At 39.9% G+C, this 9,774-nt stretch overlaps 1 long non-coding RNA gene across 20 annotated transcripts; it reads left to right on the forward strand.

The window, feature by feature from the left end:
* Positions 1 to 1,270: 1,270 nt before the first annotated feature.
* On the forward strand, positions 1,271 to 9,134 carry LOC123189014 (uncharacterized). 20 transcript variants are annotated; one of them, XR_006495522.1, is made up of 10 exons: positions 1,271 to 1,721; positions 2,021 to 2,109; positions 2,212 to 2,258; positions 2,455 to 2,519; positions 2,617 to 2,781; positions 2,973 to 3,091; positions 4,938 to 5,278; positions 5,435 to 5,597; positions 6,263 to 8,634; positions 8,893 to 9,134. It is a non-coding gene; the product is annotated as an uncharacterized lncRNA (long non-coding RNA). The 20 variants fall into 20 exon arrangements; XR_006495511.1 differs by having other exon boundaries at positions 2,212 to 2,273; positions 2,973 to 5,278; XR_006495507.1 differs by having other exon boundaries at positions 2,973 to 5,278.
* The last annotated feature ends 640 nt before the right edge of the window (positions 9,135 to 9,774 follow it).

Raw genomic sequence — 9,774 nt, forward strand, 5'->3', positions numbered from 1 at the left:
ATATGAGGCGGAGGGTCAGTGTAGGACGCGAGCGCCGTCACCATGGACGTGGGGGACGCCGTAGGTGGGAAGGAGGCGGCGACGGCGTCTGTGTCAGGAAGATCGCACGACGGTGGCAGCGTTTACTCGAGGGGATCGAGAGGAGCTGCGTTTGGTGCCGGGTGGGTTCTTTGGTGCGTGCGTGGGGCTGGAGATTGTGATAGATGATCAGGTGAGGGCGTGCCATACCTGGATCGATAGCCTTACCATACCTGGTGGTAATTTAAATTTATTACCATATTCGATATTTCCCGAGTTATGGCCTTACCATACCTGGATTGATAGCCTTTGGGGTAATTTATATTTATTACCATATAATTACCATATTCAAAATTTCCTGAGTTATGACCTTACCATACCTGGATTGATTTATTACTATACGTGGATTAATTATGATTTATTACTATATGATTTATTACTATACGTGGATAACCTTACCATACCTGGTGGTAATTTAAATTTATTACCATATTCGATATTTCCCGAGTTATGGCCTTACCATACCTGGATTGATAGCCTTTGGGGTAATTTACATTTATTACCATATTCGATATTTCCCAATTTATGGCCTTACCATACCTGGATTGATAGCCTTTGGGGTAATTTAAATTTATTACCATATAATTACCATATTCAAAATTTCCTGAGTTATGACCTTACCATACCTGGATTGATTTATTACTATACATGGATTAATTATGATTTATTACTATATGATTTATTACTATACGTGGATAGCCTTACCATACCTGGTGGTAATTTAAATTTATTACCATATTCGATATTTCCCGAGTTATGGCCTTACCATACCTGGATTGATAGCCTTTGGGGTAATTTACATTTATTACCATATTCAAAATTTCCTGAGTTATGACCTTATCATACCTGGATTGATTTATTACTATACGTGGATTAATTATGATTGATTACCATAAATACGTTGGGTATTGCCGGTCAGACGAGAAAAGAGAAAAACCGGTGGGAGGGGCTGGTGGGAGGTGGGACGAAGAAAAACCGGTTGAAAATAAACCGGTTGAAAGTGGGGGGGACTATTCAACCAATTCGTCCATTAGGAGTAGAGATGAAGCAGTTGGTAGTCTCCGCCGGTTAATTTTCATCCATCTATCATGGTTTTTTTCGTCCCACATTCACTGGTTTTTTTTCTAGATTTTTTTGCTTCCCCTCCCACCTCCCACGTCCGTTTTTTTCGCTGTTTTTTTGTCACCTCCCACGCTGTCGATCCTATCCCCGATCTCCATCCTCTCGATAGTTCTTTCGTTGCCGCCCACACGGGCAGACCCCGCCGCCGCCGAGGGGAGGGGACGAAACCGGAGACGCCGCCGCCTCCGTCCGACGGGAGAAGCAGGGGAGAAGCCGTCGTCCGAGGAGAGACCCTGCCGCCGCGGATCCAGGGCAGGGCGGCTTGAATCCCTGTCCCCGGGGTCGCCCCCGCCGATCTCCGGGAGACGCCGTCATCCCCGCCGCGTCTCCAGGGCAGGGCGGTTTCAATTCACCTCACCCTCCAGAGGGGCTCCGAGACCAGGCCAGGATCCCCTGTAGCCTGGGGAGGGGTTCAGTGACCCGTCCGAAGCGGAACTCGTCTACGACCACATGCTCTGGGCGGTCCTGCACGAGGCTTTCAACTGCAGCAACGTGGACATCTACGGGAGGCTGGCGATTGGGTACGTGAATATTTAGTCCTGTTTTTTAGGTGTTCGTTGGAGTTTGGAGAAGGAGTACAGTGTTATTGTGACATCCCATGTTTTGCTATCGTGCAGTATTCGAAAAACAAGTGCACTGCTATTATGTTTGCCGCAGTAGATTATTGCTTGAATATGATGATCAGCCAGCCTATTCTCGTGAAGTTACTAAATTCTTGTTCAATTCTCCTGTGTATCATCGATTTCATATGAGTGCACATATGCATTTGGTGCTGGGTCCACTCGTAAAATATCATTCTTTCTTTTCACATCTCCATCAGGAAATCTACCGCATTATTCTTGTGTGAAGAGTGGACTGCCACACCTGTTTGCGAAGCCCTTGGTGACATTGCTGATGTATCTGTGGCAGGTATGATTATCTCGTAGATTATCTTTTGCCTGACACTCTTCTTAGTCTTTACTGCTGCTCTCAACTGACCTCATATATTTTCATCTCTCCCCACCATTGAAGTACTAGCTATTTTGTTCTGGGGTCAAAGGATTATGTAATGGTGCAAGGTGAGATACTTGAAGGTCTGGTTGCCTGTATTGTCAGACGTGAAAGTTTTGAGAAACCTCCCACAACCTTCATTAGATATCCTAACAGATTTTCTGATGCATTTGAACATTTTCTCAGATTGTTTGATGCTTCTGATCTGTGAAGTTGAAAACACTTTATATGCCTACTGATTCAGAAAGCTACCATTATATGCAGGCGACTCTGATTTAGGACCAAGTTTATGACAAATACATGCTGCTAATAGGTCAGATGAGAAGCAGGTATTATTTAATATTGTGAAGTGGTATCCTCCTCTCTGTCAAACTTTGTATTGGTTCTACCTTCTACCTTGCTGTAACTTCTACTTCTATATGACAGCAAATGAAAGCACTTTTTGAAAATGTTGGATCTTCAATGTGTTCGGACCACTGTGATTGGTTTGGAAACAGTGGTCTTGAGGCGATGTCTCGAAATGCTGATACATTACCCGTCATCCATTTTCTACAACTGCGTCCAACGAACTATGAAATTAAGAAATTACAGGTTAGCTCATTTTATTGGTTCTTGTCCAACAATAGATTGTTCTTGACTGTAATGGACATACTTCCATTTTAAATGCATGATAACTATAATATCAGAAAGCGAATAGCTTGTTAGATAGTAATTCAGTTCTTCCTGTTTTGAACTGTTACAAGAGATGTTTCATCTGGTGAAGCAGAAAAATTTCCCTGCAGCTTTCAGATGTTACTGGAATAATAAAAAAATTGATTCTCTTTCAAATGATTACTTGTACTACAATGCTTATCCATGGGCACAGTGATTCTGCTTTTGGACATTATCAGCAAGAGATGAGGTAAATTTGCGAAATCATCCTTGTATTACAAGATGCTTATCCATGGACGTTTAAATTTTCACCCGTCTTTAAAAATATAATGCCTTCATTCATACGTTATGATTTTTTTCTCTCGCTTTTGCCATTTTTTATTTCTCACCTACCTTCACCACTTATGATTAAATCCGCATACTAAAACTTCTCTCCTTCCCTAGACAATGACTTCATGGCTACCATGACCATCTTCCTATACTATTAATGGCTTATTTATTTCCCATGTCTGAATAAGTTACACTTTATAATATGAAATGGATAGAGTATCTCATTAGTATATGGAAATATCTCTTCTTTCTTCTTCTTTTTTTAGATTTATTAACTCTAATGGATCCCCCATTTTCCTTTCTAGGAAAAATCAAGAGCATGCATATTTAGTACTGTACTTTATAAGAAGCAGTTTCCTTTCCAACCCATACAATCTCCATAGTACACTATGTTCTACTAGTATATGGTACGTGCTATGCACGTGATGTTTTGTGATCAAACAACAATCAAGTTTACACCATACAATTGTACATCGTCAACTCATCATTGGTGGCTTCATGCCATATGACTTTACACGATGGGTGCTTCACAAAACAGCCGCAAAAGTTCTTGCATAGAACTTTTACTTTCATCAACAACAGAACTCCAGAAATATCGTGTCCAACTTGTTTTGGTGCGTAGCCGCACCAAGCGAATTCCAAAAATCAGGGCCGTTGGGTCACTTGAAATCAATGGCTAATAAATGCTTCTATATCACGGCGGGTGATGAGTCCAAATTAAAAAATTCATGTACTGCGTGTGGATTTAGGGATTATTACTGGAGACAATGGAAAAACTTGAATCATGTTTGTAAAATGAATTTATAAGAGAATGTAATAGCTATTTAATTACAACATATATTAAGCTTTCACTTTATTTGTGTTTGTAATCTCATAACCAGGCGGATCAATCAATTGAAAAAAAGAAGATAATGAATAGTAGTATTAAGCATATGATTATTTGTACTAAATAAAATCCCTTCAGTTAACATTTTGCCCTTACCGTGGCTGCACTGCTGCATGCACTTCTCCGTCTCTGTCCCATCACGTGTAGCAGTACTTTTGCATGGTGGAATTTCTTGCCAGTAGTAGTACTCTAGGGTAGCACTCTCATGGGAGCCTACCGGAGATTTCTAGGATGCTGTGTCCGGCGGAAGATTCACGAACCTGCATGTACTCTCTACTGCGGTGGAAGTCTGCCAGCGAAGGGTGTGCACACTGCGAATCCCTCCATTGTGGGCCGTCCGATCACTCCATCTGACGGTCTATAAGAGGCCACATAGTCCTCTATCTAAACCAATTGAGTGCGAGCCGTCGGATTACAAAGATCCAACGGTCTATATATCTTCATATTGATACACTATATAGGAGTATATATATGTTCTATTGTGTGGTTGTTGGTATTCTAAAAACACTTCTATGATAAGCCTAGCATTCTGTGTCCACAGCCAGGAGGCCTGTAAGAGTTACTAATTTAAGATAATACTGACGCGCCCAATTCATCATATAATACCAATAAACGTGATAATGTGAGTCGGGGAGTACAAGTCCGTCGCAGCAAAGTTTGCATCAACACAATGGAAGTGGTATTCTGTAGAAAAATAGCAGCCATCATCTCACAGACACCTGTACAATTACTTACAAGAGCAATCATGTAGTTAGAACGACATATTAGTATAGTTTTGCTATAACTGAGGCTAAGTTCTGCCGTAATGTTCTTGTTGCTGATAGCATGTGTATTGATGAAAAGTTAGATGACATGGATGCTTATGAGATTCTCTGTGTAGGTGCTTTCATCTGATAATTTTGATATTTTATTTACTGAATAATCTTCCGAGAATCAGGTTTGTAAAAGAAGACCTTATCCATGGCTGCATTTTTCCCTTGTGGGTATTATGAATTGTTCAATTCGTTTTTTGTTAACTGCTCAAGTAACTTTCTAGCATTTGAAGAGTCGTATTATCTTATGAATTGCTTTAAACTTTGTATGTGTTCTTCAGAATTATTTTAAGGACTTGACACTTTGGAATCTGAGACTATCTCTGAATCTCCAAGTGGAATAGGGGTTATACGGATTGAAGATAACAAAGCGCGTACATATATGTTCATTCCTACATGCTGACACCAGGTCTGTAATTTTATTTATTTGGGAAATACACAATTCGGTTGATGGAGAGGAATGCAATGACATGTCACTTGAATTACTGTGCCTTTATAATCCCTACAAAATTTATGATGTTAATCCTTTCATAATTTATATGACTGGACCACCATTTTTATGTAGGTCAATGAATTTGTCAAGATTGCTAGAGCTGCAAACATCCGTGCTTACATAATTTTCCAACTGAAGAATGACATAACTGCAATGACGGGGAAAGCCAAGGCTCAACGGCGACTCATTGACAGCTTACATGATGAGTAGGGAACCTGATGGGCTACCCTCTTAGGTAAAAACTTGCTTCATGCCATTGTATAATCTATTAAGAAATCACAGAGTCAAAAATTGCTGTCCCGTTCTCTTCGGTAACAATTTTTTATTTAGTAATCCTGCGCCTCAAAGTTCGTAATCCTGTAATGCATCCTTGAAATCAGTTTGTTCTCCACCATTGAGTATCATACATAATGCATCAACGGGTTAGGTAGAAATTGCCTGCACTAAAACCTGTATAACGAACAGACTGCCACATTTATTCAGTGCAACTCATCCCGCTTCAGCATCGAAGTTTCAAGGGGCCATGAGAGCGGAGGTAGCCAAGTCGTTGTTGCATTAAGGCAGAGTGTGGACGTAATTATCTCATTAGCGTTTAAGTGCTGGTTCGATAAACAACCTTTGATCCATGTGGTTTGTTATATATCTACTGATCCATGAAGAAAGTTTTCACTGGATACTTATCACCTGTTTAATTTACAATTATCTTTTGATTAATACTTTCTCTACACAAGTTTTTTTATCTAATTGTTCCATTCTTCATAGGTTTATAGGGGTATTTGTAACCTGGAGCAATCAGACACACTTTCTTATCCGGAAATGAAATCCGAACATCTGTTTGGTTTTAATATGTAAACTAGTGTACCTACTTAGAGTGATCTTTTAACTCAATGAAAATTACAGAAATTTGCTTGGTAAAGGCCTCATGTCACTTGGCATCAAAGAGCTCAAGCTTCTTGAAAAGCAACTTGATTCATCCTCAAGGTACATAAGATCCAAAAGACTAATTGATTTCTTTCAGTATAATCATGATTCAGAAGAAAGGAGCACTAGCTCTTTCGTTGTCTATAGAAAACAGTACAAATTGTTCCTTTGTTCTGCTTATTTCTACTGTGTTAAATAATAATAGGCAATATTATGCTGCTAGATGTAGGGTTTCATGATCACTTTTGACCTGTGTTGTAGGTAGATTACACCTATTTTTGTCTTGCTTTGATTTTAAGTAAAATTGAGCTGGGCGTGTGCTCTGTTCAAACAATAAACAAAATAGAGTATCCTCATGCTGTAAATATACCTCAGTTTTTTTTCAATTTACTTAACACATCTCAGGTTAGTGAGATGCTCTGTACACTACATCTATTGAACTATGTGCAGTTTTCAGCTTGATGTCTTTGATTTAACGTCATTATTCTAGGACTGGAATATTTAGCATTTGACATATTGATTCCAGTAATGCAATTAATGCATTGTAAAAACTAGGAATAATTTGGCTGTGTCGTCCTCGATATGTTATGACACAAAAATGTTGATCATTTTCACGATTGCAGACACATCATATGCTTCATCATCTCACTGGTCTCTAGAGCAAGGTAGGCTCTTAACAAAATAAATTTTATCATATTATGTATTCATAAATTTTCTCACACAAATTTATTCAGATATAAAATCGACTGTACACTGAATAATTTTGTAGGGAGATCTTTTGAGAAGAAAATAAGTGCCTTAGAAGAAAAGAAAATGTAATTTCCCATTGCATGTATTAATTAGATTACTGAATTCTTTCCCTCGAGAAGAAATAATTTAACTCAGTCATTTCTGTCCTTTCTTTCGGGTTTAATCTTCATAAAAGTGGTTGAGTTTTGGCGTTGGCTCGCCAAGCCTATCAAGCTTGTCCAACATTGTCTGAGATAGTTTGGGCATATTCAGCACAGGCCTCCTGAAGCTCTCGTGCATAGCGGATAGCTAAAGCATGCTGATACTGTCAAGAGAGGTCGGGGTAGACCGAACTTGACATGGGAGGAGTCCGTAAAGAGAGATATGAAGAACTGGTGTACCATCAAAGAACTAGCCATGGACAGGGGTGCGTGGAAACTTGCTATCCATGTGCCAGAACCATGAGTTAGATGCATTATCTTATGGGTTTCACCTCTAGCCTACCCCAACTTGTTTGGGACTAAAGGCTTTGTTATTATTATTGTTATTGTTACATTTCTGTCCTTTCTAGGAGGATTTCAATTGTTTTCCCAATTTTCCTTCCACCATTTTGTAACCCTTTGCAGAACCGTCTGGGGAGGTTCGCAGCATTGTCTACTCATCTGATGGGAAATCGGTATCTGTTATCTATCATGTGGTTATGGAACTGATACAGATGACCCTTCTTTGCCTGGGGGTTATATGTGGTTCAGTTTGCAGAATCTTGTTTGGTTTTACATTGATCTTACATGCTCAATTTTTAAGCGTATAACCAGTTTGTAGGTCCAAATATTTGGTATGTGGACGTGACCAATGGGGCATGGAGATTATGGTGAGGCATGGTGCTGTGGTGGCGGCGGTGAAGGTAACCTCGTCGAAGGCGGTGTCGCTGGATGGCTATCGATGAAAGCGGCATGGGGATGGGGGAGGTGGAGTGTCGAGGGATGGAGGCATCGAACGGCAGCCAGGGAGACGGGGTTGCAGTGAGATTGGACTAGCTTGCCTAGGAGTGTGGGCAAGATTTCCTTTCCAGGATGGCCGAGGGTTTCTCTCTCTCTCTCTCTCTGTGTGTGTGTGTGTGTGTGTGTGTGTGTGTGTGTGTGTGTGTGTGTCAATAGACCATAAACTTTTCTTCATTTATAGTGCTAAAGATATGTCAATACATGTTCTTACATTTAGGCTCCTAAACTTGTTGAATGAGTTCTATATACAAGATTTAAGTTGTCCTTCTATAAATTAAGACTGCCTTTGCTAATCTTTGTTGCATTGCTATTGATGAGTCTATAATTGTCAACCTGGACAGTAACAACACTATCGTTTTATCTCTCAATGTGAGCAAGTAAGATTTTGTTCAGAGCTTTATTCTATTGGATTATTTTTCTATTACAGAAGTTGATGCTCGATCTTGTTATTCATTTCCTGGGATCATTTCTTAGTCTACTGCATCATTAACAAGAGCTTGGGGATTGCTTCGAGGATTCTGCGGATTTCTCCCATAACCTCTTGTAGTGACACAATGCTATGATCTTCAACCATAAAAATGAAACCGTCAGCATTGATGGCCTGCTCCTATGATCTCACAGGTACCAAAATGCAGCTTAAATCTCTTTTTAAGAATTGGTTCATGATGTTCTTACATTTAGCTACTCATGTATAGCTTTTAGGTTTACTTTTTTTTCTCCTTGTAAAATTCTTTTTTTGTTTGCTCACTTTGTAATCAACTCTATGATTTTATGATTTAGAAATCAGTCCAGGTGCCTATAAATGAATTTAGTTTAACTCTGTAATTAACCCTTAAGAATAATATATAATTGTTTTGGTTGCACTCATCCCTTATTCAGAGCGTCACCAATGGTGATAGCGTTGTGTCAAGGAGAAGGTGGAGAGGGAGAAAGAGAAAAGGAGAATGGAAGCCAAGTGATAGACAAAGGGAGTGAAAGATAGAAGACAGGCAATAACTTCTGTTCTCTTACTAACGCTTTATTTATTGAGGACCTGTATCAATGCACAGTTATTTATCGCTGTATGATGAAAACATTTGGCGACTCAAACAGACAAAAAATAAACAAATTTTATGTCCTTTTGGGTCACTGTGTTCGAGTTTAGGGTGGCATGTGTGACACTCGGCTAATGGAGCTGCTCATCGGCTATCGTACAATGATTGTGCAAATAAGTTATGTAAAACATGGGTCAGGTACCCGGCGTTTTGTATTCATGATTTTTTCTGGACTTGGATTGCGCTGAGATGAATGAATAAAACACAACCTATTTCAACTAAAAAAACATTTTGTTGGTTGGCAATAACATTATTATGTTTGATAGTATGATGTGTGTTTGATGATTGTCAAGAAAAATATGCGTGTTGGGTGAGAGGGCATTGTTCTCAGTTATTTTAGCTATGTGAACAACATCTTAATTTTCACCAAAAGCACGTGAACGCACGAGCGTTCTACTAGTCATCGTAGTGCTTAGGCAAAACCCTGCGACGGTAGCTTTATCATCACTGTCATCACGCCGTCGTGCTGACGAAGCTCTCCCTCGACACTCAGCTGGATCAAGAGTTTGTGGGACATCACCGAGCCGAACGTGTGCAGATAGTGGAGGTGCTGTACTTTTGGTACTAGGATCAGTCGGATCGTGGAGACGTACGACTACATCAACTGCGTTGTCATAACGCTTCTGCTTACGGTCTATGAGGGTACGTGGACAACACTCTTCCCCTC

The sequence above is a fragment of the Triticum aestivum genome, chromosome 2A, assembly GCF_018294505.1.
Source record: "Triticum aestivum cultivar Chinese Spring chromosome 2A, IWGSC CS RefSeq v2.1, whole genome shotgun sequence".
In the NCBI taxonomy this organism is placed as follows: Eukaryota; Viridiplantae; Streptophyta; class Magnoliopsida; order Poales; family Poaceae; genus Triticum; species Triticum aestivum.